This window comes from Amblyomma mixtum, chromosome 1 (assembly GCF_055824585.1).
Source record: "Amblyomma mixtum isolate Tamu chromosome 1, ASM5582458v1, whole genome shotgun sequence".
Lineage (NCBI taxonomy): Eukaryota > Metazoa > Arthropoda > Arachnida > Ixodida > Ixodidae > Amblyomma > Amblyomma mixtum.
This window is the reverse complement of record NC_143012.1, coordinates 172,201,215-172,227,126: the sequence shown is the minus strand read 5'-3', so window position 1 is coordinate 172,227,126 and position 25,912 is coordinate 172,201,215. Positions and strand designations below refer to the sequence as shown.

Below are 25,912 nucleotides of genomic sequence, written 5' to 3'. Positions count from 1 at the left end.
TGCACTTAAAAGTGGCTGAAATGCACAATCGCCGCTGAGCGATATCATTCTGTATAAAGAACCAGAGATTGAGGACATAACCCTGTAGCAGTGCATTGTTTTCAATTTATTGTCAACCCTTCTTATTGGCCTCCAAGTGTATACAACGTCCCACCACTATCAACGGACTCCGAAGTTGTGTTACCTTTCAGCTGTCTCAATCCAGTGCACGATCAAAGTAGTGTGCCATGGAAAGGCCGGCCAGCAACTTTGTCGCCAGTGATTAAGACGTTAGCAGGAAATGAAAGCTTAGTACTACAGTCTTCGAGATTAGGTGGTAATTCAAGGCAGACCTTATCAAGTCTGTGTACGAAGTGTTGAATGTGCCTTAGCGGGAGATAAATTTTTCCTCTAATCCATCCTCACTACCCCAAACAGTAGACAGCAGTTACAAAGGCGGCGACTGTAACATGGGGTGTGCACCTGCACTGCGCTGCTGTCCTGCAGGGATCCGCCATCGAACTGCTGTTTTATATGAGCCGCCTGCCGCGCCACCCGGCACTCGTGCTCTCGGTGAGCCTACACGGGCGCGAATACGTGGTGAGACGCCCGGACGACGGAAACCCATACATCGGCACATTCGGATTTTTCAGCCCGTGCAACAGAACAAGGATAGTGACTCTCCAACATGTAAGAAAAATCTGGCCGAACATTTGGCTTTTCTAGACGTTAAGTGTGCGAATTATCAAGTTGCGATATTTCTTTGTATACGCTTCCAAGGTTGTTAAAGTTTCTATTTCGTACATTTTTGAAAATTACTGAAGTTAAATGCGTCCTTACTATGAATTGTTCGATAAATGGCTGGATTACACAAGGTGTTAAAAAGAATGTTGGAAACGCAGGCAGTCTGCATTTTCACGTGGGTTTTAGCACATGTTTCATGGAACTTCTCCCTCCTTCGAGAACAACTAAGTAGATATTCATGTAGAAGATGCCAGATGTCCCTTGCACAGCTAAAAAAGCTCACAATAAAAGGAAACTCTACTGTATCCGCAACACATAGAGCTGATAACCAGGACGCATGCCAGCGCAGGCCTTTTCAGCATAGTACGCTTGGATGTGGAGAAGCTTGGGTGAGTTCCTGACTGTACATACAGAAAACTGTGTAAACTAGAAAAGGGCAGAGGAACAGCGTCCACGTGTGCATCTGTTTATGCGTCCTTGTGTCTTTTCGTATTGTTTTAAGCATGAACAACCACCAACTCGGCTGAGCTCCTATACGGCGCGCGTGTGCGCGCCTATTTCCGCGTCATTGTCTCGATCCACTCCTTTATGTATCTACTTGGAGACTATATATCTAGATCCTGCGTAAATCTCGATCACACTACGGGTTTCGTAAACGAGCAGCTATTACTTCCAATGTCAGTCTTGAATGGACTGGTTAGGGCTCTTTTGCATTACATACCTTGCTTTTTTTCACGAGTAGTTGGAGCAACTTTACAGGTTTACGAGCTGGATTGTTGGGATAACCTGAACTTCCAACACGCACGTTTTCTCAACGACTCCATAAGTATCCGGATTGCGCTGACAAGACAGCATCACTGTCCGAGTTTCAAGCTTTCAAAATTGTTTTTCCACATTAAGTGGTCGCTTTAATCAAATGGGCTTGTGACGACACGGTAAGAGAGCGATTGTACAAATAACAGAATCGTTTCATTAAGAACCCAAGACCTATCCCGTTTTTTATTTGGCACAAGTTATATATGTATCCGTTCCTTATTGCTACATGAGGCTGCAAGTTCGATGGCATAAAGACAATGCTTTAGGCTTTTTTTCACAAAATATTGCACACTGCTCGCTGCTGATTCAGAAGAGCAGATTATTTCCAGCGATGAGTAAGGATATGCGCTGTGGTCTAACCTTCAATCACCTCTCCGCGCCGCTGTCCGCTTCGTCATCTACTCGCCTGTGATATGATCCAGGGCAACCGAGTGATCGTAACGATCGCGAACTGGAAGGGCGTTGAGGATGTTAAGCACGACAGGACAATGGGCGTGAAGGAATATTTCACAGCAGAAAGCAAGAAGGTGAGGGGCTTGCCGCCACGGGGAATTAAAGGATGGTTGGAGGAGCGCTGGCTCACTAAGCTTCTGGGCCACACGTCCCCTGGATCCGAAGGCCGAGGCACATGAACGCACCGAACAGCATCTAGATGTCTTCTCGGGTCGGTGAGGTCATAGGGCCTGGTCGCTGCGGTCTCGTCAGTTCGTACTCCTGTCTTCTGGTCAGGGCAAGGGACGGGGCTGGGGTTAACAGTGAGGTCGGTTCTGGTCTGGCGGGCTGGGCACAGACGGGCGGTGCGAACCATTACCGCTATAGCAGACTGCGTAGAAAGTGCAACCTCAAGAAGTTTCCCAATAAGAGACAAAAAAGGGCTGTGTGGTACAACTACCACATGCCCGACGGCCACAGCAGACGCAGGACTTCGAAGCTTCACAACCAGAATCAAAATGATACCCGCACCTCACACCAAATGCAGCGTAATGGCGTGAGACCTAAATGGATGAGATATGTGTCGTATAAAGGGGGCGGAGTGTCACAAGAACGCAGTCAAGAGTATCGACTCTAAATGTTGATTTAGCATGTGTTGTTGTCATCCTGCTGAGCAATGTAATGGGTGACAGGGCCTTGTCACGCAAAAGTGTATTGCCTTTTGCCACATCACCTGAGACCAAGATTGTGTGAACAAAAGGCTTCTATCATCAAAAAGAGGAATGGGTTTGATTACAGGTTCTTAAAAGAGCCACGGCGCATGTCGGGGCACACGAGCCGAAGACCATTGGGCGATCGGCAGTCGTTTGTGACTAACTGTTCTAGTCAAGTGAAGCTAGAATATTTAAAGAACATCAGTAGTGTCGCATAACCACTTAACGCACCATGGGCAAAGTACGGAGTCTGTGGGCTCTTGAAATCATTTTTATCAATCCGGGATGCCACATGCCCCTGTCATCACTTCCTGCAGCTCTGTGGCGGATTCTCCCCGTATGGTCTGGGAGCGAAGCTCGTCTATGACAGCGGCCTCCTCTCTGTCCAATCGTACGACAAGAACGCAAGGAAAACGGCCACTTTTGACAACGATGACACTTTGACAGACAAGGTTTGTTTCCAGATTTATTGCACTTGATTTCTTAATTCTAGGTACCGTAAGGTACTGCCGCTAAACTTCATTTCTTGGGCTTTGAAGCAGTGAGTACGCTGTTCATCCTGACAGTTCTTCCCGCCGCGATGGCTCAGTGGTTAAGGCGCTCGTCTGCTAAGCAGGTGTACCCGGGTTTGACCCCGGCCAGAGCGGTGGAATTTTGATGGAGGCGAAATTCTAGAGGCCTGTGTACGGTGCAGTGTCAGCGCTTGTTAAAGAACCCCAGGTGGTCGCAATTTCCGTAGCCCTTAACTACGGCGTCCCTCATAGCCTTTGTCGCTTTAGGATGTGAAACCCCACTGAGCCAAACCAATTCTCTATGCGCTTCGTGTGGAAGAAATACGAATGCATAGGAAATCATTAAATCATTGCTGCGTTTCTGATGCACTGCAATATGAAACCTCATACGTGAGAAGTGTGGACGAAGGGCTAAGGAACTGGCAATATTGTGTTTATTTCATCACCCCGTTGCCGCCTAAGAAACACCTTACGTAAGGCGACAAGTGGCGACGCCCTTTTTGGCATCAGAAAGACAAGCTAGCTTGCTGCTTTTCACTAGCTGATTCATCAACTAGGCTTCCACTATTAAATTCTGTAATATAATATTCATTAACAGCATGCTTCTGAGCAGGTGCTACACCATTGCGCTGCATTTTAAATCCTCGGACGTGTGTGGCTCTACTTACTATATCAGCGTCGAGAAACTCTAGCAATGTGTCCGGTTCCAGTACAGGGGTATAATAAACATAAGGCCTGTCCTTCCCTTGTGAAGCAGGACAAATTTAACGTGCGACAAGTGCGCAAAAGGAATTACTGTGGAGAATTTTTCACTAACTGCATCAACTCACACTAGCTCAAGGCACGCCACATGCGTGTGACCAGACAGATAGTGTCCTGTATCTGAAATGGAACACACTCATGAAAATATAGTATGTCGTTGTGCCAGTGCTTCGCAAATCATATGCTTACCATACCTTAAAATAGAACTATTTGAAAAGTGCTCCTACAGCTAATTTTTTTACTGTCGCAGAAAAAGCAACGTCGTTTACTGAAGTGCAGCTACGTAACAGCCTGCTTGTCTGCGACTGGTATATTCATGTACTGGGCTATAATTTCACAGAATTACGACTCATGTAAAAGGGTATCCTGTATCCTGCATGTAGCTAGAGGCATGCTAAAATAGAGGTAGTGTCATCCCCCGGTGAAAAATCCCGTCTTTGTAAACTATGCCAGAGGAACACTTGATATTATTGGCATGATTTTATTTGAGCGAAGAAATGTAGGTGACATGAAAGTTTCGGCACACAACCAGACGATTACGATGGAGGAGGACAGATACACACGAGCGATAACTTCCAACAATTTATTACGGAGCGCAGAGCAGATTATGTAGGTAAGTCGTGGCCTTACATCGCGCACGTGCATGAAAAAAAATAATCAGTTACAACGCAATATTACAATTCATTCAAACACTGAGCGAGAGACGGCTTGGACACAGAGGTATCCCTCAAATGGCAAATCAGCTCTGTACCGATGATTTATCGTGTCAGTAGGAAATTGGTTGTGATGACCGGTGACACTGACAGATTGGTGAACAGTTCAACGTCGTACTGGGGTATTCTCTTGGGCCAGAAGTGGTTTGTTTTCTGGTGGTCGTAAAGCGACTCAGGTATGAGCGACGCCGTAGTGAAGGACTCCTGAAATTTCGACCACCTGGGTTTCTTCATGAACTGACATCGCACAGCACAGCCCCTTCTAAAATTTCCCCTTCATCGCGATTTGACCATCACGGCCGAGATCGAACCCGCGTCTTTCATGTCAGCCAGCAGCCGAGCGCAATAACCTCTCAGCCACCACGGCGGCTTCATTGGACAAGAACTGGGTACTACACTTGGAACTTGATTTCAGTCACAATTCCCGCAGCGCGCATCTAGGAACCCCCGCAACTTTACCCCACAGTTCTGCGGTGTTCATGCCAGCAGTCATTTACATACTTCCCACTCCGACCTGTATATATCATACCGCAGGAAATCGATACATAATAGAAGATTAATTAGCACATTTGACAAACTTCTTCCTCTGGTCTATCTTCCATGCAAGCTTGTGAGCGGCACAGAGATTTTTCGACCTGCAGAGTTTTAGGAGTTTGTTTGGAGCGGAAAAAAGAACTATATCATTCGCCATTTGCCCAGTCTTTTTCAGTCGATGTGAAAAGCTGAGAATGTATGGAATAACCATGATTTTATGCTTTCTAACTGAAGCCTGGAAGGCGTCAAGCTGTTCTGATCACTTTCGTCTTAGGATGCCTTTACAGGCGCTAACAAAGACATGAGTGGGGTACCCACCATAATTCAGCTGGAGGATCTATTCATTAAAGATTGCAGCCATTAGTTCCGCGAAATACTTGTGTAAGGCATTAGAAAACAACTTTGCAATGCACCTTTTAACAACTTTGGAATGAGCAGAGTGAGCAGAAGCATACTGAAGCAGTGACTTCTTAGCCCGCGGTCCGTACTTCCAGTAAAACTTTGCGTCCTAAAATGAAAGTCTAATATCATGAAATCTAATGCTGTCATCTGAGGGCATTTCGTAAGTTATTTCTAGCAGCGATAAGCCTGTACTTACGAAGGATAGTGTGTTATTGGCTAGGATTAAAAATAGTCTGAGCTATAGTCAAGAAATATTGGGAAGTAATCTACATGCACTCGCGTGCAATTTGACAGCGAACAAGAATTTTGCACAATTCCGACTTCTTGTGGTCGCTTCTTCATTAAATTGAGGGCGAATTTTCTATATTATACGCCTAGAGGAACTCTAGTCGCAAAACAGAGAAAACTGCGTGTGAACTGTACAGGGTGGAAGATTAATTTAGGTGTTGACACTGACCGCCTGCCGCGGTAGAGAGCGCGCACAGATCTTGTTGGCCCTCTAGGACATGCGCCGACCGCAGCGGCGCGGGGGCGCTGCGTAGCAGAGTCCATTCGCTTGAGGAGCGGCCGACGAGGCTGAGCGGCGTGCACGGCTTTTGATGCCGTTTTAGGTTTTTTTCGTAGTGTTTTCTGTTCTAAATTGGATGGAGGGCAAGTTACGGATTACACTTTTTAATATGTCACCGATTTTTTATGTAAAAAAATGCGAAAAGTAACCAGTTGTCTCTTTGCATATCGGCCTTCAGCGCAAAAAATAACTCTTTTACTGAAATAGCTCTCAGAAATGTGAAGCCCAGAGGAGGTCTTACTCATCCTAACTTGAACATATTTTATCTTCTGAAGTAAACAAAGCCGATTTTGTTTAATATGCAGACTTTCCCATTTACTGATCACAACGAAGAAGCAATCGAACATGTTCGCCGCTATTGCGTCAGCATCCGTACGAGGCAGCATTGCAAGCCCATGAATTCAATCATGATGAAGCAGTCTAAGGAAAAGAAGAAACATGCCAAGCTGAGTTCATCCTAGATGGTGAAGGTTCCATGACTCAGTGCATCGTCCAAATAGACGGTTGCTGTGATCAAGATTGCTGTCACAGTCTTGCCCCTAGACTACACAAAAGTAGCTCAGCAAGTTGTAATTGTGTTTTGTGCATAATGTAGAGCAAATACGCAATCATATCTCTCAGAAAGGACATACTTGTAGTAATAAATTTGTTCGTTGCACTGAATGGCTATTCAGGCCTCAATTGAACAAATAATGCCAACTGTTCCATTCAACTTCCGGAAGCGACACATGGGTATTAATGGATGCCGGATTGAAGGGCTCCAAATTTAGACCACATCGCATTCTTGACATGACACAGCACACGGGAACCTTTTGCGTTGTTTCGCGGCCGCCGCAACTGGCATTCAACCCTACTTCTCCGGCTCAGTAATCGAGCTTTCTGGTCGTTAAGGTATCCTCGGGCTTAAAATTCTGGAGATTACGAGGTTAGCAAATGAAATAATTGAAGCTACTAATGGCGGTCTGGGCTCTCTGTTTCTGTGTGAAGGAAGCCACTTTTTGAAGAAGCATCTACAGAGACACACTAGATGCGACATGCCGTGGCAGCGGAGCATTTAATTTCCTTCGGTGATCTCGTGGCGAGTTTCCAGCCGCTGTAGATTTTGTTGAAGGTGGCGCCAATTTTGTGGATCATGACGCCAAAATGTGCCTCAGGGCAATTCAGCTTATTTGCTTCTCTGCCGTTAAGAACCCCTGCTAGGTCCAGCCTACTGCACAGTTTGTTCTTTTTTTTGCTTCAGATTTTGCTCTTGTTACGGGCGCGTTGTTTCGTGGGGTAAAAACATTCAACACCGTATGTAAGCCTCGTTTGTTGAACACGCCGTGGGACATAACAGCGATGCCCCCCCCCCCCCCTTGACTCCTGACGAAACACAAGGCTAGTTGTCTTTGAAAAATGTCACAATGCGTTTCCCCGGTACCTTAGGTACTAAAGCCTTGCAATGGTTTAAAACGTCCACGTTCTTCGACACATATCGGGCAGTGTCCTCCCCCGTGACACGCCGAGAAAGTTCCCAGATGAGAGCCAGCACTTCAGTAGGAGTCCCCCTCTTCTCGACTGCGAACATTGGTCCTCGAGACAGCACCTGTGGCACATCTTGCGGTAGGCTGATTTGTTCGAGGAGTTGGGTGGAGTTTCTGGACATTTGATACTTCTCAGGCAGGCAACGACGAAGTTGCTTCAAATGAAGCTGCCACAAAACCTCGGCTGCTCGGTCAACGAAAATCGAAAACTCACGACGGTGTCTTCTGGCTGTAGACGGGACCAATGTGGCAGCTAGCTGCACAGCTAGAGGTTTCCTGTGCAGTCAACTCGAATGGAGCCATTCCGACTTCTGAATCTTGCATTGCGGATGGCATGGCTTTAATGAACAGATCCTCCGGCTGACTGCTTTGGGTGCCCCACTCATGCCTGAGCGAGTGTAAAGTCATATTAAGAAGTAATTCATCAAAAAACCGCCTGACGCCTTCCACTCTTCTGCTAGACAGCAGAAAATCGCGGTCATTCCGTACATTCACAGCTTGTCACATCGACTGAAAAGGATTGGGCAAAGAGCGAATGTTAAGCATGTTTTGTCCGCTCCAGACAAGCTCTGCAAAATCTGCAGACTGACAAATCCCGGCCATTACCACAAGCTTGGGTGGAAGGAGAACGACAGGGACAAGTTCGTAAAACCTGATGAACAAGTAGTCTATAATGTACCAATTAACTGTGGTAAGACGTATGTAGGTCGGAATTAGAGCTGTGTAAATGATCTCTTCCTTGAACAGCGCAGAACTGTGGGGGACATAAAAAAGAACAATAAATAGCCTGGCCTGATGCAGGCCTCAGACACAGAGATTAGTTTGCGAAGTATAAAAACAAATAAAAACAAAGCGCCCGGGCCGCACCGCTTGGGCCTGAGATACAGAGATAAGTGTGGGCAGAAAAATAAATTAAATTAAAGCTCAGAGGGCATCGTTATGCAATTCTTTCTGACCTTGTAATCTCGCTGCTTTCCTGTTCTACTTCCAGACTTGTGTCGTCAAAAAGAACGCCATCTCCCTGGAGTTCAGCATCGGAGCCTATGACATCGACCGCGACTCTGGCGGGGGAGTCTGCAGGGAAATAGGCGTGGGATCATCCTATGAAAGGCTTTATTTGCTCCAGAATATCAACGCATTCTTCAAAAGCAGCTATTCAAAAACAGGCGACAACGTAAACTGTATTGCAGCTGCCAAAGCCTCAAGGGGATAGACAACCGACTGTTCACATTGCGCGTAGAGACCTTGTTAGTAGTGCCTATTTCCTACGCAGAAATGCACGCAGAGGCTTTGAAACAAGCGACCCAATTACGCATAAAAATGCATTGCATTACCGTTGAACAAAGCTAAAAAGCGATAAATAAAAGAGTGACATCTTTTTTTGAAATGAAGACTACGTATGTATCCAGCAACCTCGCGACTTGAACAGCGGTCTGTCATAGAAAATAGGCGAGAAGAAATGCGTTCTCTTGCGCCAAACAAAATATTTGGCCTAGCATTCTTGCACGACTTGTATGCTATACTTGTATTGTAGAGTATTTGGAATGAGAGAGACGCTTTCCTTCTTTACAACCGTGAGACCGAACTCAAGCACAACTTGTATCATTCCGACAAACTCGTCCTCATCCAAAATACAAAAGCCGTCGTAGTAGTTTTCATTTATAATAGCATAAACATACACAAAACACCTATGATCGCCCGATTGCCCCGTCGATTAAGGCATTATACCTCGTTCTTGCGCATGGAAGAAATGCAGATGAGATCAGCGTGCTTGGAGTGCAATTTTTTTGGTAGACTTGGTTTCGTAACATAGCACAGCTGTGCAGGTCCCGCCAGCATTTGTGCTTCAGTTTAACGGCTGCTTGCGTAACAAAGTATTTGGGGTGACAGATGGCGATGAAAAGATGCCACGCATTCTTCTTGACATCCTCGGTGGAGTTTATGGTAAATATTTTTTTAAAATTAATAGATGTGAGCAATTTACGGAGGATTTTGGTTTAAGACTATAAAGGGCGATCAGAAATTAAAGCTTTAAATATTTTTTTCAAAATTACGTTGCGAGAGGTAGGCGAAATCTGCGTCTGCACATAAGTTATGCGCACAGGAGAACAAAGTGTGGAACAAATTTTCTGGCAGTTGCGTCATCGGAAAATATACTTTTTCAGAACGATAGCTGTACTACTAGCAAAGCTCGACTTTCGATCCCTGTGCTTGTTTGGCGTTGAAGTCACTTTCTGATCTAGCAATTTCACTGAAACCGTCTAAAGTCAGATGCCGCAGCACACATTGACAATGTCCAAAGTGATAGTGTCTCCGAATTAGAACGGGGTCGTATCCAAAAACTGGCCTATCCCGCGTATCATATTAAACGAACCGTTGTGTGAAAGTGGTGGTGGTGTAGCAATGCTCGTCTTGAACTCAGCTGATTCTGAACTGCTGTCACTATTTTGCTGTATTACTCCCTTTTATAAAACGCTTGGCATTGCAGTATTGTCAGTATGCTACCTCCGCCTTCAAACCAATGCCCAGTTTTTTTCTTTTCTTGATTCTTTTTAGAGTTTGTGAATGCAAGAGATGTCATTGAATTCTTGGTGGTGACTTCAAGATAAACATATACTAGTTGATAGGAGAGTAAAGTTTGGGATAGAATTGTTCTCAAACAGTCATTGCTCTCAAATTTTCATAACTTCATCGATACGAATCACTCCACAATCTACAACACTTTTAGATCTCTTTGTAACCAAATTTGATCTATCCCTAGTTAGAGCTGGTACTTTACTTCATAATGATAGTGACCACCTGCCAATACCTATGATGTTGAATCAGCTCATTAACCGAGTAAAACAACTACAATTCAAATTTTCTTACCAACTTATCAGTTTTCTAACAGTTAACAAATTTAGAAGTCGTCCAGCCGCACTCTATTGGAACGGTGCGTTCACGGCAAGTGACCCGGATGTAGCCTACGACGGATTTCTATGAACGTTTTCTGACATATACCACGCGTGCTTAGCTGTCAAGACATTTAGAACATTGAACAGGAAGTCGAAAACCACAGATAAGAGTTGTTAAAGCCTAAGAAAAACGAGGCCAATTATACAAAACATACATACGCAGTAAGGCTTCAGAAGCCCTCAAAACATCGAAGACGTACAGAAACTTTGTCACCAAACGCCTTCGTGCTTAAAAAACAGTACTACAGTATACTAACCTGTACGGCTCAACAAGAAGGCGCACAGGGAATGTTTGGAAAGCATTCATCACTTTAACTGCAACTTAGTCAGAAACACTAAATATATCAAGCAAGACGGAGCACAGTTATGAACCTGAACTTAACCTTCAAGAGTTTCTTTTCTGTCGCTTGGGGGCGTTATAGACGACGCTCCGTATTTAACTTTACTGAATGTCTGAAATGAGAAAACCATATCTTTAGAACCAGTTTCGAAAAGTGAAGTCGTTGCAACGTTTTTGGCGACTAACAGCAAAGCATCCGATGCCATAGACATCCTGTACAATACGTTGTACAGGTGCGTCTTCGAAGCGCAGGTCGGAGGCCGTTGATCGAAGACGCGTTACGGCAGGCACACACCCAGAGTCACCCCGGAACCAGCACAGCACTTCGTTCACCTCTTCGTCGCACCGCGTGAACGGATGCCGGTCGTTGCCATTACAACGTAATTAATGTTACAGCACTTTTCATTGCCCGTATTTTGAATTTATCTTTGTCAGCTGGAACTTTCTCGTGTAGTGTGCAGACGGCAAAGGTGGCGATTATATTCAAGGAAGGCGATAGAAATATGTTAATTTATTGTCCTATATCAGTTCTACCCCCTTTTGTTTCTAAAGGCCTAGAGAAAATAGTTCTAAAACGTCTTTCCTCGTTTACTTACCGGCATAACCTCTTGTTCAGCCCAGTATGGCTTTCGCAAGAACAGGTCGACACAACCCGATCTCTTAGCTGAAGAATGATTCATTATGGAGATTTTCGAACGCTAAAGCAGGATGCTTGGGCTTTTTTGAACTTCTCAAAAGACGTTGATATCATTAACCATAACATCAACATTGAAAAGGTTGATTATTGCGGCATTAGACAGACAGCAGAGAAATTAATCTCATCCTATTGGCAACATCGACCTCACTCTGTATCGATTGGAGGACAAAACGCAATTTTCCAATCCCTCTCTTTTCTATCGCCGCAGATTCAATTATCTCCCTCGTTTTTTGATCACTATTTTTTTCTTTCCACTGAACACTCCCCGAAATTAGGCGCGCACTTGTGACCGCGGAAGTGACGAGCCAAATTACCTGGCCCCTCATTTCTAACGTTTCAGTAGTGCTCGCTGAGTCGCTTATTCAGGCACAGGCCTGTCTGTCCAATATACAACTTGCCACATGAAATTGGAAATCCTGTAAACAACGTTATCGGTGCTATTTACAAAGGGCTTCTGGTGCCGTACAGAGCAGACGTTCCTCTCCTGTTCATCGCGACATATGTCCTTACACATGCGGTATAACTTTTCTGGGGCTGGCATGCAAACTCTAACTCCAATTTTCTCTCCAATCTTTTTGAGCCCGTGGGATAGCCTGTGAATAAACGGCATTACTTCAATTATGTTGGGACCTTCCTTATTTATCTGTCAACCTTGTGCTTTTTCTTTGTCTGTGCATGCTTTCTGTTACTGCTACTACGAGGTACCTCGGCTAACCCGCTTCCTCAAGGCGATCAATCTGATTACTGAAACTTGTTGTCATTATGTATGTGCATGACTTATTTACTGCATTCGACAGGTATGTTTTTACTACTACTCTTCTAACCAACTTCGCATGTTGTATCAGTGGAAGTTAGCGCTTGTGTTGTGTCCCTTAAATTTTGTGCGCTAGAGATCCTCATCTTGACTACCCACTAGCCTGAATCCTGACCCTTCTAAGGGATCAACATGTGGAATTCATGGTTAGTAAGTGGACTAGGGCTACAGACATCACACTACGCCTCTGTTATCACCCCGCCTGAGTTAGCTCACAAAAGTTGGTTTGGTTTAAGGGATTTTTAACGCCTCAAAGCGACTCACGCTATTAGGGACGCCGTAGTGAAGAGTTCCGGAAATTTCGACTGCCTGGAGTTCTTTAACGTGCACTGACATCGCACAATACACAGGCCTCTAGCATTTCACCTGCATCGAAATGCGACTGCCGCGGCCGGGATCGAACCCTCGTGTTTCGGGTCAGCAGCCGAGCGCCATAACCACTGAGCCACCGTGGCGGCGTCCATACAGAAAACAACTCATAATTAGCTATTTTCCTCATTAACCTACGCGTCTGTAGTGTGGTCTGCCCCAACAGCAGCAAGCATAACCATGCTTTCAGTACTGCAGAAGCGTGTCTTGCTTCTGGACTCTTAAAGTCCTGTATCATTCGCACAATGGCCGCCGCGGTGGCTCAGTGGTTATGATGCTCGCTTGCTGACCCCAAAGACGCGGGTTGGATTCCGGCCGAGACGGCTCAATTTCTATGGAGGCGAAATTCTAGAGGCCCGCGTACTGTGCGATGCCAGTGCACGTGAAAAAACCTCAGGTGGTCGAAATCTCCGGAGCCCTTCACTACGGCTTCTCTGATACCCTGAGTCTCTTTGGCCGCCCCACTCGCAAAATTTGAGCTTCGTCGATTGGGAACAAAATTTATTTCCAGCCAAGTTTGAATGTTCTTGATACGATGGTAGTCTTCAGATTTGACCCGGGCCACTCCCGATTTTGGCCCACCCTCGAAATTAAATCTTCGACTTAGACTAAAATCTATCTTCAGCCTAATTTAAATGTCCTTAATGCGATGATAGTCTCCAAATTTGACCCGGGTCAGTCCCAAAATTTGGCCTCAAAATTTGACTTTCTCAGTTTGGACCAAAATCGAAGCTGAGGCTAATTTGACTATGGACATCACGATGGCAATCTAAAAATTTCACCCGGGTCATCAGCCGCTAGCTACAAGTCAAGCCAGAGGTAAGAAACAGCCAAAAATAATAGAAGAACCGCTGCTAATTATTTTAAAGAAATATTTCGGCCAAAGAAAAAGAAGCTGTGGTAGGCTGGTTTGAAAAATATCACCAAAAAATAAATGGGAAATATGACGAAATGGAGAAGCAGCCAGAAAATTATTGTTGCGAAACATTTTTGTGTGTTATAGGCCTTATGATAAATGCGCTGTCCTCTAGCGGCCATCGCGCGCAATCCGCCATGTTGTAAGATAGCCTCAGAAACGGTAACACGCATATTTGTACGCACGTCGGGAGCACTCGAGTTTCTTCTTCCTCAGGATGCCCACATATTGTTCCGTGCCGTGCACTACACAGGAGGGGTACAAGCACGCTCACAGAAAAAAAAAGGTAAGGGCACTGAATTCAAGCGCCTTTCTGTTTTTCTCTGCGACTACCGTCAGAGCATCGCGCCAGACATTTCGTTATCGCTACGTCGCAAAAGAGATTAAAGTAAAAATTTTGTAGCCCTGAAAATATATCATACAAAAGCCGCTTTTTTTTACTGCAGTTTAGTGTAAAGTACTGCAAACACCGGTGGCGCAGGGGGCAATCATGGCGTCCTGTTTTGGTGCGGGCCGCGGCTTGTGTGGATTGCCCCTGCTGCCGCTATCCGGCGCTGCATTTTCATGCGTAGTTGGTTTTTTGCTCCGAAGGTTTGTTTTCGCTTTAACATGACTGCGACGTAAATACAGGTGAGTGCAAGTCGTTAGCTTCAGTGCCCGTCGGACGAAAAGTTTAGCGCTACGCGATGTCAGTCAAGCATTTCTATTTTCCTAACGTGTCTAACCCTTCAACCTTTCGGGCAACTTGTTCGGAAAAAAATCATAAAAAGGTAATTATCTGTGCAGCGAGGGCTTGCATGCGAGTAGCGGCTTTATCCTGCGGCGCGTCACAAGGCGACTCTGCTACCCGGCCGGTTGGCCACTTAAATTTGTCGCTCTGCTAAAGCACCTGCAACACTGCCCACAATTGTGAGCAGTAGCTCAACGATCAGGCCACCATTACGTAACGAAAAGATATTGCAGGGTTTAATTTATGTTACCAACAATGCATGGCCACTTCCTTTCCGTAAAGAAGGGCCCCAGAAATTTCGACACCTAGAGTTAAAGAAACCCAGGTGGTCGAAATTTCCGGAGAGTTTCACTACGGCACCTCTCATAGCCTGAGTTTGTTTTGGACATTCAACCTCATAAACTAAACCAACAAACAAAAAATTACGAGGAACTTTAGCGGCTAAAGTGCTGAAAGGCGAAAGCCTGAGTGCTGCATTCTGCTACGCGATTGTTCACTTCACATTTTTTTGGTGCATTAATTAACTGCCTATTAATGACGCTTAAGCTTCGCCTTTAGGAGTGGAACGCGACAGCGTGTTGTAGCGCTGCCACAGAGTCCATTGAACGCCACCACCCGTTCGGCGCGATGCCTTGCCCTTTGAACGCAACGCTTTTTAAGGAAAGGAAATGGCGCACTAATTCTCTGTCGTCTCGCTGGACACCTGAGCCCCACTGTACAGGAATAGAGGAAGTGGAGTGAAAGAAGAAAGAGGGGCCGTAGTGAAGAAAATTAAAATTGTATTTGAGGAAAGGAAATTGCGCATTAACTGTCTCGCATATCTCAGTAGACACTAGACGAAGATTGTATTTCACGAAAGAAAGTTGCGCAGTAACTGTCTCACATATTTCGGTGGACACCCGTCAAACTTCGCGCGTGGTGACATCACGACAATTTGGACCAATCTGAAACGCGGACAAATACGCCTTGCTCGTCAGTAAATTGGTTTTTGAGGAAAGGAAATGTATCTGTCTCGCATATCTCGGTGCACACCTGAACCTCGCCGTAACGGGAAGGGAGGAAGATGGGAGTGAACGAAGACACCGTATTCACTAGACGCACCTTTGCTCATTCCAAACCATCGAGCTGGCATGGCGGAGGAGGCCCCGGCGCCATGCCAGCTCGATGGTTTGGAATGAGCAAAGGTGCGTCTAGTGAATACGGTGTCTTCGTTCACTCCCATCTTCCTCCCTTCCCGTTACGGCGAGGTTCAGGTGTGCACCGAGATATGCGAGACAGATACATTTCCTTTCCTCAAAAACCAATTTACTGACGAGCAAGGCGTATTTGTCCGCGTTTCAGATTGGTCCAAATTGTCGTGATGTCACCACGCGCGAAGTTTGACGGGTGGAGGCCCGGGAGGGGATGTTTTAAAAAGGGTGAAGAAAATGCAGGTGCCACCAGGAGTAAAGACTTTCTTTTTTAAGTTACACACCGGGACGTTACCAGTTAAAAAGTTTCTAGAGGGAAAGGATTTCTTTTTACCGTTGGGAACGAACTGCTTAATTTGTAAACAGCCTGAAACAATAGACCATGTTTTTTTGCACTGCTGGGAAGGGGTTTATTTTTGGGACGTGTTACAAAGGACCATAAAGAAAGAGCTACCACTTGACGCGCACGGAATTCGCTATTTAAGCACTGGTAATGAGGATGGGGCACCTTTTGATCTCATTATGCTCTTGGGCCTCCACTGTATATGGCGCTCCAGAATGGCAGGCTACCATTGTGACAAAGACGCACGACCGGCCCGAATTTATTTTCGGTAAAGCATGGACTGGTTTCTTGCAATCCAAAAAGCAGCTGCAGAGCCTCCCGAGTGGCTCTCAAGACTAGAGCCGTTGTGTATGTTGCGGGAATTTTAAGCTGACGAAGCCAGTCTCGTGCTGGCTGACCACGACAGTGTCGTATGTATATAGCGTTATGTGTATTTTTGTTGTGCAATGTCATGAGCCAAAGACAGGCAATAAAGAAAAAAAAAAAGCTGGCATGGCGGAGTGGTAGCGTGCTCGACTCGCACTCCGGAGACCGGGGTTCGATTCCCAAGCTCGGGCAATTTCTTACTCGGTTTTATTTATTTGTCTGGTCTGACTAGAAAGGTTAATTGGACTAATTGGTTAAGTATGCAATTAACCAAACTCCAACTTACTTGGAGTATCGATCCCTTTAATTGGTTGCATGGTTAGTAGCCAAAGTACAATTGGCCCCGTTTGAAATTCTCGCACTGTGACGTTACGACCGTTTCGACCAACTGAAAAGCGTGACATTTCTGTCGACAGCTCCTGCTTACAACGATGAGGCATTAAAAGCTTCCGCCTTAAAACTTCATTTCATTGGCGGTGGCTCAGTGGCTATTGTACTCGGCTGTAGACCTGGGGCAGGCTGGTTCGATCCCGGCCACAGCGATCGGAAGCGAAATACTACAAGGCCGTGAGCTGTGCGATTTCAGTGCTAAAACAAATACGGATCATGAGAGAAGCCCTCCAACGGTTGCCGTAGTTTCGCCTTGTTCCGAGTATGCATGTGTCCGTAGGAGCCTCCAAAGAAATTGTATGCGCAAACTGCTTGCTCGCTCGTGGCCAAATCATAGACATAGGTTGTATTTACGGACAAGCTGTCTTCAATTGTCACAGTGGCTGATGTGCGAAAATTTACTGATTCCTCAAGGAAGAAGTTTTGTGGAAATAGTCATAATTGGGTGGAGCAAATTGAAAGAAAAAGTGGTTTGTGGTTTTCTGACCTTTAATAGTAACAGAGAATTAATACGCTTATCGATCTTCTCGCAAGTTAGACAGCCGAAAAAACCGGACTGTCTGGTCAGCTGTTATACTCTGAAGTTTTCTCTTCGGAACGAAGGACCGCTTACAGTAGTGTTTGAACCCGTGCAAAGGAAGCCAATGTCTTGTTTAAAATATTGCTTACCCACAACCTGACGCAAATAGTTCAAGAACCAACCCGTAATATCGGTTCCACGAATTCGTTGTTAGGTTTGCTGTTTGTCCCTCGCGACATTGTGACTTTTGCTATTTCTGTGGAACTAGGCCTGTCTGACCACCACTTGGTTAGAACTTTGTTTCCTCTAGTACGGTAAACAAAAAGGAAACACTCATCGCCACGTTACTTTAAAGACTATTCCCGTGCCAATCACGCATTTGTCATTGAACATCAAGAAAGCTGCCTTGTTGATTTCGATGATGCCGATGCCTGCGCACACTGCGCAGTTTCAAAAAAATCTGTTTGTATTGTATCAATACCTTTGTGCCAAACAGGCACAAAAACGAAAGAAAAAAAAAACCCATGGATGACGCGAAATATAATTCAAATGAGGCCGAAGGTAAAACTGCACACGAAGAAACTCGCCGATCCTGATGTGCTCGAGGAATTACTGGACAATCTAGCACGTGCCTTACTTGATTCAGAAAATTATTTCTTCAACACATCTCTTCAAAACTTTATAAAAACCGAGCCAAGTAAGTTTTGGAATTATATTAGTGAAAAAAGAGCAGTCACAAATTTTAGTGAACAACACTACGGTGTGTGATCCAAAGGCTATTGCTCAGCATTTTAATATTTATTTTAAAAGCGTATTTTCTGCCCCGAGAACACGTACCAACAACAGCCGAGTGTATTATCTCGTAGAAATGAATTTTATTACTTACCCTGGTGTCTTTTCCATGTTTCTGAACATGAAAACCAAAACGTCCTGTGGCCCTGCCAACATTCCAAAAGCACTTCTGCGACGCTATGCGGAAACTGTGGCTCAATTCCTTGTGGTAATTTATCGCGCTTCAATGTTAACAGGTAAAATACCTGATGACTAAAGGACAGCCCGAATAGTTCCCGTTTATAAAAAAGGAGGCCGTCTTCTTTTGCAGAACTACCGTCCCATATCATTGACGTCCCCGTGCTGTAAGGTATTAGCTGCATACTGTTTGAACGAAATTTTAGAAAAAAAAATATCGTGCTAACTAGCTTCCAGTTCGGGTTCATAAAAAGATTCTCGACGGTAACACAGCTAATTAAAGTAGCAAATTCATCTGCTTCCTGTATACACAATAATGGCCAAATCGGTGCAATAGTTTTTGGATTTGAGCAGAGGATATGACGAAGTTCCTCATGGTGAACTATTTTTTTAAATGAAAGAAATTGGCATTCCTGATATTATAGTATCTTGGATTACTGCATACTTAAACAACCGCAAACAGTCTGTTGAAGTGGATAGACAACGTTCGGGCTCTCTTCCAGTTTCATCCGATGTTCCCCAAGGAATTGTTTTGGGCCTTCTGCTTTTCCTTTCGTATTTCAGCGATATTGTTCAAGTTGTTAACCCACCAGTGCATATTCGATTGTTCGCTGACGATTGCATTCTGTACCGAGAAGTTACAAATAATGAAGATCAAAGGGACCTGGACACTGCTTTGAACAACATGTTCTAATGGTACGACCGATGGGGCATGATTTTGAATGCTGATAAAAGTGTTCATATGCCGATACCCCGAAAAACCATACGTCATAGCTACAGATATAAATTAGGCTCTCTCCCCGCCGCGGTGCCTGAGTGGTTTCGGCGCTCGGCTGCTGACCCGCAAGACGAGGGTTCAATCCCGGCCGCGGCGGCCGAATTTCGATGAAGCCGAAATTCTAGAGGCCCGTGTACTGTGCGATGTCAGTGCACGTTACAGAACCCCAGTTGGTCGAAATTTCCGGAGCCCTTCACTACGGCGTCCCTCATAGCCTGAGATGCTTTGGGACGTTAAACCCCAATAAACGAATAAACCAAACCAAATTAGGCTCTCTACCTAACAAGTATCCAACTACAAATGCGTAGGAGTAGCCATTAGTAGCAACCTATCATGGAACTTGCACATAAAAAATATCTGCTCTGCTGCATTTCCAGAATTGTGTTGCTTAAGACATAAACTGAAAAATGCCCCTCCTAACATCAAGCTACTCTATTATTCTTCAATAATTAGACCTAAACTCGAATATGCATGCATAGTGTGGGACCCGTATACTAAATCTGACGTAAAAAAATCTGGAAAGAATACAGAGAAGGGCTGTCAGGTTTATAATAAATATGCTCGGACTGACTCCCCAACCACGTTGATAGAGGTTAATAAAATTGAACTACTTGAACATCGTAGAAGAAAGTTTGGTTATAATTTATTTCTCTTATTACATAACAACCTTGGTTTGGATCCCTCATTATACATAACGCCGGCACCAACCATACAAACTCGTCGAGATCATCCCAGTTCAGTAACCCCTATATTCGCTAGAACAGACGCTTACAAATTTTCGTTCTTTCCACGCGCAATAGCAGATTGGAATCAGCTAATTAAGCCATTGTCCCATGAGTTTTGACCAATTATTGCTATATTGTGTTGTTTGTTTGAAGTGTTGCGTTTTTATTGTTTGATTGACTTGCTCGCCCACCCTGTTTCGGATCAGTGTGCGCAGTTTTTTTAAAATAAAATAATATTAAATAAAACAGAATTCATGGTACGGTCAGCATGGTTGTACAAATAATCATGCTGGAGTAAGTACATCTATGTGCAAAAGAAAAAACATTCATTCTCTGATGACGAAAAAGTGCCCGCGCGGCATGCACCCTGGCCAATCCCCCGCCGTGGGTATGTGCCATTCAGCCTGAGGACATTATCACCATCATCGGAACTGCTCTCAGCGAGGGCGTGCTTCCTGTTCGGTGAACGCCGTTCCGCGCCGTGTCCTTTGTGCCATGCTCTGCTTTGTGCTTTGTGCCCGAAAAACCCATTACAAGTGGTGCAGGTGGACTCTGATCCCGTCCTGGAGCTGAGAAACGACACCGTTACCACCCAAATGCTTAGAGACACAGCCCCGCCGCCACCGCCGCAGCCATCGGTACCGCCAGCACCTGTTATCTGCGCTGGCATGCCTCGGCAGCGGGATCCAGCTGTCATCAGCGGCACAGGTGACAGTGATGTTGAAGATTGGCTGGCGTCCAACGAGTGGGTAAGCACGCACAACCGCTGGGACGATACGATGAAGCTTAACAACGTTATTTTCTACCTTGGTGACATCGCCAGCCTCTGGTTCCGCACCCATGAAGCAGACATAACCACCTGGTCGGCTTTCAAAACGACCTTTGCCGAGGTATTTGGCCGTCCTCGTGTGCGCGAAATCCGCGCTGAACAGCGCTCCCGTGTGCGGGTGCAGCAACCGAGTGAGGTGTTCACCAGCTACGTGGTCGTAGACCTGTGCAAACGCGTGAATTCTGAGATGTCTGACGCCGATAAGATCCGACACATTATGAAAGGCATCGCCGAGGACGCCTTTCAAATGCTTCTTGCCATGCAGCCGGGCACCGTTGCCTCCGTCATCAGGTTGTGCCAGAGCTACGAGGAGCTCCGCAAGCAACGCGTCCTCGCTCGTCGCCTGTTGCAACAGGCCGAGGTACTATCCGCGGATGCCGTGGTCGCTGGAGAGCCCCAGTTTATGCAGGAGGTCAAACGGTTTATCCGTGAAGAAGTTGCACGTCAACTGGCGCTCGTGCATGCGCCTCCAGCTCCGTCACCAGCACTTCTGCCGGCCTTTCAGCAGACCATCCAGGCACAGGTCGCAGACGCCCTGCAGATCGCGGATGCCATGCCACCCGTCCCTCAGCAGGCAGTGGCTGCCTCGCTTACCTACGCCACCGTCATGTCCCGTCCGGCTCCACATCCCGCGGGAAATTTCTCCGGCGCAACAGCAGCTCCACCGCCTTTGGCACCGCGACCTGTTCGGTCTTAACGGGTTCCCGCCCCACCATCATTGCCGCATGTGGCGCCGGCCCCCCTTCCCTACGGTCGCCCATGGCGCACTCGCGACAGCAGGCCCATTTGTTTTGGCTGTGGCGTTGTCGGACATGACGCTCGCTACTGCCGCAATCATACCTATTCGCCTACTGACGTCATGACGCCATCAGCATACGGAGCTTACACGCAGCACTACCGCATGCAGCCTAGTTCGCCGCCATCTTCGTTCACAACCAGTCCGCTACGCCGCGCCGCTCCCATTCTCCGCGGCGCCGTTCCATCTCCCCGATGGGCCACCGCGTCAGCCCCAGTGAACCGGAAAACTAGTGAGCGCAGTTCCTGAGGCAAGAGCTGCGCCTTCGGTGAACTTTACAAGGCCTCTGACGTCCCCCGCCAATGTCGTTGATGTAGTAGTAGACGGTGTTGCGACGTGCGCCTTGACTGACACCGGAGCAGCCGTATCAGTTATGGACGCGAAATTTAGCCGCCGCATCAAGAAAGTTCTTACGGCATTCCCTGGTATTTTATGCGTATTGCTGACGCCCAGCAAATTCAGCCGCTCGCCGCTTGCACTGCACGAATTGCTATCCAAGCCGTCATCTACGCAATTGAGTTGGTGGTGCTCTCCTCCTGCTCGCATGATGTCATTCTTGGGTGGGACTTTGCCGGAACACTCTGCTGTCATAGACTGCGCTCGAGCTGAAGTCACACGCCCTGTCCTACCCGACGACTCCACTGCCGAAACCGCTGAGTATCCGGAGAAACTTCTCCTTTCCCATGATGTCGAACTTCCTGCTTCCTCTTTCGTTGTAGTCTTCCTGTCCTGTATCTCTCCAGCCGGCCCACCCGCCACACCTGTACTCTTTAATCCCTCGGAATTGCTCGTTCGCCGCAGGAACCAACCGCTTCCCTTCGCTGTCCTCACGATGACCTCCGGAAGAGCAACCATGCTCATCAGCAATCATCTGACCTTCCTTTGACAAAAGGGTTGAAAATTGGGCGAGTTGGCTCTGTCTCTGTCCCTGTCCCTGTGGTGCCACACCAGTATGACTTCCTTTGACTTTGCTTCGTGGTGAATGCATTGGGTACGTAGCATCGGCTGAACTCCTACAAGTCGTTGACGACGTCGAGGCCGATCCTACACCGTCGCTCGATGCTCTCACCCCGGCTCCCTGTCACCTACCACCCTCTGATATCCTGTACAGTGCTATCGATGGAGACCTTTATTAGGCGGGCCGTGACCAGCTGCTCACCCTTTTGTGCGAATTTCGTTCGTCTTTTGGTGCGTGCCAAACTCCACTCGGCCGTACTTCCGCTTTCACTCATATCATCGATACTGGCACCCATCCTCCTATGCGCCAGCGACCATATCGCGTGTCAGCTCCGGCGCGTCTTGTCATCACCGAGCAAGTGAACGACATGCTAGAGCGCTGGATTATACAGCCCTCGAAGAGCCCATGGTCTTCCCCTGTCGTTCTCGTTCGAAAGAAAGACGGCTCTATCCGATTTTGCGTGTATTATCGACGGCTGAACACTGTAACCCGGAAAGACGTTTATCCTCGGCCACGCATAGATGACGCCCTCGATTGCCTAGAAGGAGCAGAATTTTTTTCGTCACTCGATCTGAGATCTGGTTATTGGCAAATACCCATGGCCGAAGATGATCGCGCAAAAACAGCATTCGTCACGCCTGATGGGTTATATGAGTTTAACGTAATGCCATTTGGGCTTTGCAATGCCCCTGCTACATTCAAAAGAATGATGGACAATGTCCTGCGTGGCCTACGCTGGAAGACGTGCCTCTGCTTCCTTGACGACGTCGTCGTGTTTTCGGTCGACTTTTCGACACATCAGACTCATCTGCGCCAAGTGCTCACTTGTCTCACAACCGCAGGCCAGCAATTAAATTTGAAAAATGCCATTTCGGAGCTCGCCAACTGGCCATCCTCTGTTTACGTCGTCTCTAAACACGGCATCCTTCCGCATCCCGCAAAACTTCGTGCAGTTGCCGAATTTCCGAAGCCGTCCACACCCAAAGAACTGCGCAGTTTCATCGGCCTATGCTCATATTTTCATCGCTTCATCCGGAATTTCGCTACCATCATTTCACCTTTGACGCGACTTCAAGCCAAAAATTCCTTGTCGTCGTGGTGCTCCAAATGTGATGATGCTTTCGCTACAATGCACCGGCTCGTTACTTCACCACCCATACTTCGCCATTACGACCCAAACGCTCCAACCGAGATCCACACGGATGCTACTGGCATAGTGGCATTGGCATTGGTGCTGTGCTTGCACAACAGAAGCCCGGTTTTCATGAATATGTCGTCGCCTATGCCAGCCGCACACTGTCTAAAGCCGAGATCAATTACGCCGTGTCCGAAAATTTATGTTTGGCCATTCTGTGGGCAAAAATTCAGGGGGCACTTTGACTGTCTAAAGAGGGTAGAGGCGGAAGCGTTTTCCGCACCACCTTCGCTGTTTCTGTGGCACCGGTGGCGTCACATATAATTGAGTACTAATTACCAAGTGATGACAAATCACTAATTAATGGTTAATTACTGATTAATGTCTGAATACTAATTAACTGCTGATTAATGACGCTTAAGCTTCGCGTTTAGGAGTGGAACGCGACAGCGCGTTGTAGCGCTGCCAGGGAGTCCACGGAACACCACCCGTTCAGCGCGATGCCTTGCCCTTTGACCGCAACGCTTTTTGAGGAAAGGAAATGGCGCAGTAATTCTCTGTCATCTCGGTGGACACCTGAACCGCACCGTAGAGGAAGAGAGGAAGTGGGAGTGAAAGAAGATAGATAAAGAGGAGCCGTAATGAAGAAAATGAAAATTGTATTTGAGGAAAGGAAATTACGCAGTAACTGTCTCACAAAATTCAGGGGGGCACTTTTTTGACCTAAAGTGTGGTCACTGATGCCCCTAAGAGTGGAACGCGACAGCGTCTTGCAACGCTGCCAAGGAGTCCATAGAACGCCATCGCCCATTCGGTTCTACGCCTCGCTCGTCAGTAAATTGGTTTTTGAGGAAAGGAAATGTATGTGTCTCTCATTTGTCGGTGGACACCTAAACCTCGCGGGAAGAGAATGGAGGAGGATGAGAGTGAGTGAAGACACCGTATTCACTAGACGTGCCTTTGTTCATTCCAAACCATCGAGCTGGCATGGCGGAGTGGATAGCATGCTCGTCTCTCACGCCGAAGACCGGGGTTCGATTCCTGAGCTCGACCAATTTCTTAATCGGTTTTATTTATTTATATGACCTGACTAGTAAAGCTAATTAGGCTAATTTGGTAATTAAGCAATTAACTAAGCTCAGTCCCACTTAATTGGAGCATCACTATACGATCCCTGTAATTGGTTGCATGGTTACTAGCCAAAGTACAATTGGCCCCGTTTGAAATTCGCGCACTGTGACGTCACGACCGTTTCCACCAATTGAAAAGCGTGACATTTTCTGTCGACAACTGCTGCTTACAACGATGAGACATGAAAGGCTTCCGCCTTAATAACCAAATTTCGACCATATCTCTACGGCCGCCCCTTCGACGTAGTCACCGACCACCATGCTTTATGCTGGCTGTCGTCCTTGACGGATCCATCCGGCCGACTTGGTCGTTGGGCACTGCGACTTGAGGAGTACGACATTCGAGTCATCTACCGTTCCCGACGCAAGCACTCTGACGCCGACGCGCTCTCCCGGTCACCGCTACTTGCCAGCGATGCGACCCTGTCTAGCAGTGACTCCGTGCTCTCTTCGTTACGGCGTCCAAACATCCATCTGGAGCAACGCAAAGACGCCTGGATAACCTCTCTCGTACATCTCCTTTCCGGCCGCACTACACCAGCGCCCTCCCGCTCACTTCGTCGTCAAGCCCGCTACTTCACTTTGCAAGACGGTCTTCTTTATCGCCGGTATGACATGCCAGATGGTAGAAGGTGGTTACTTGTCATGCCTCGCCACTTACGCACTGAAGTCTGCGCATCTTTTCATGCCGAGCCCCAGAACGCTCATGCTGGTCTCTTAAAAACATACACGCGACTTCGTCACCGGCACTACTGGCGCGGTATGTACACCTTTCTCCGAAAGTACATTCGCTCATGCCTTGACTCCCAACGACGCCAAACTGAAGGCGTTGGGAGTGGTAAACTCCTATCAGGAGTTGCGGGAGGCCCACCTCGTGAACCAATATACGCGGCTATCGCAGACGGTGCCTGGGCGCCGCCTGCTAAACCGCTTACACATCCAACACACATGCATACCAGAGGGGACGGAGAACATCCCGGTGCTGTGGCGCCACATGCTCTTGGTCGCTCCGCTCCCGCGTAACATGGACATGGCTTCACATGAAGGCAGACGACAAGCGCGGGTTCGCACGCTTGAGAGGCAATATGGTTATAAAGAGGGCGTCTATTACGTGGACATCACAGGGCCGTCGCCCGCGGGATTCTTCACGGCTGCCGTAGTCCACCAGGGAATGAATGTCGATGGGCTACCTTTTCGGGCCCCAAATTCAACACGAGCGGAGGAAGTCGCAATAGCTCTCGCTGCCGAGCGATCACCGGCCGCGT

The 25,912-nt window shown here is 46.9% G+C and overlaps 1 pseudogene; it reads left to right on the top strand.

The window, feature by feature from the left end:
- Window positions 1–21,325, top strand: part of LOC149369815 (uncharacterized) — a 52,890-nt pseudogene extending 31,565 nt beyond the window's left edge.
- The last annotated feature ends 4,587 nt before the right edge of the window (window positions 21,326–25,912 follow it).